The following is a 1,752-nucleotide window of genomic DNA, read 5'->3' on the forward strand; positions in this document are numbered from 1 at the left end:
GGTTCCTTAAAAAACTAAGAATTGTCTTCGGCCATGCCACCCTGAACAAGCCTGATCCCGTCTGATCTCGGAAGCTAAGCAGGGTCAGGCCCGGTTAGTACTTGGATGGGAGACCACCTAGGAAGACCAGGTGCTGTAGGCATTTAAAATAATAATAATAAGGTGGGGAAGGCTGGAGGAGGGGCAGGTTTGGGCCTCAGATGTTTGGCTTTATACGTCAGATGTTAAATCTGAGGTGCGTTTCAGAAGGCCACATGCTGGAGTGGAGTGGCAGGTGGACACACGTGTCTGGAGACATCAATGTCAGGGGTGGGCGTTGTCTCCACGTAAAGGGTGGTAAAGGCCTGAGTGAGATCGGTGCCTGGGGAGAAAGTGTGGACAGGGATGATCCAGGGTCATGGCCCTCGCCCCAAAGTGCTCCAGCGTCTAGTGTTGGAAATGAGGAACCAGTAAATGAGACTGAGAAGGTACAAAGGAGACTGAGAAGAGACAAAGGAAGTGGCCAAGAGGTGTCCTAGAAGCCAAGTGAGAGAGCCTCTCAAGGGCTCAGTGGTCAATTACGTCAAACGCTGCAGAGGTCAATTCAGATGACGACAGACCACTGCATGTGGCATCATAAGGGCCACTGGGGACTCAACAGAGCTCTTTTGTGGGCAAGAGTCTGATTGGAATGGGTTCGAGAGAGAATCAGAGGCAACTCCACCTCCGGTTACAAACACGACTGAAACATACAGATACAGGCACTGCAAGAAGACGCATCCCAGCACAAATGTCAAGCCATGTGCTTGTTATGGCCAAAACACGGAGGTGCCCAAATGCCCTTCAACTCTAGAACAAGTCAGCTCTGCTATATGCATTCAGTGGAATACCATGCAGCAATGAAAAGGAATCGAGTGCTATTACAGTGCAATAAGGATGACTCATACACGTGGACCGTGGAAGAGGGTCTATGGAAAGCAGCCTCACAGGGTGATGTGATCGTACATTCCTAACTGGGCAGGTCGTGGAGAGGAGTCACACCCCAAGCATTTAAATTCTTTAGCAAAAGGTTTACCTTTGCCTTAAGCAGGCCCCGGCCATTGTTTTTGTGCATCTAGGTTGACACACCTTTGAAATGAGTGTGACCACCTGGAGAAAGCACAGAATCCTAACTATCCTGTAATCACATCCCTGTCTTTCTTTCCCGCACCTAATCTTCCTGACGTTCCCTCTTTAACTGCAAAGGCATGAAAGACACTGCAAAGTTGCCGTTCTCTGAAGCATTTTTTTTTCCAGTCTATTGAGATCTTGCTTTCAGGCGTGTCCTCTGTTTGGCTCAAATCCTTATAACATTCTGTACAGGTGTGCAAGTTTATGACAAAACAAACGTAATAGTAACCAAAAGACAAAAAACTGCAGTGAGTGATTCCATTCACGTGAAGCTGAACACAGGCCAAAGCAATCACTGTGACACAAGGCAGAATGTGCATTACCCTTGGGGATGTGGGAGGATGAGGGCCGGCAGGGGGTGCAGCTAGGGGTCTCCTGGGGGCTGGTGACACGCTAATTAACAGCAGTCACGCCGGGTGTTCATTTTGTTGGCTGGGCTGTGTGCTTGCGACGTGTGCACTTTTCTGCATGTGTGTTATTGTTATACTTCAGGAAAAACATTTACTTTGAGAAAGAAAAAGATAATAGGAAGCGAGGAAGTGCTGACAATGAGAACAGCGGCCTCTGGAAGCGCGCTCGGAAGGGGACAGGGAAATGGGCCGC

General features: G+C 48.9%; 1 pseudogene; it reads left to right on the forward strand.

Annotated features, from left to right (window-relative positions):
* Positions 1 to 23: 23 nt before the first annotated feature.
* On the forward strand, positions 24 to 142 carry LOC112481824 (annotated as a pseudogene).
* Positions 143 to 1,752: the final 1,610 nt, after the last annotated feature.

Source organism: Pteropus alecto, unplaced genomic scaffold (assembly GCF_000325575.1).
Source record: "Pteropus alecto unplaced genomic scaffold, ASM32557v1 scaffold125, whole genome shotgun sequence".
Taxonomy (NCBI): domain Eukaryota; kingdom Metazoa; phylum Chordata; class Mammalia; order Chiroptera; family Pteropodidae; genus Pteropus; species Pteropus alecto.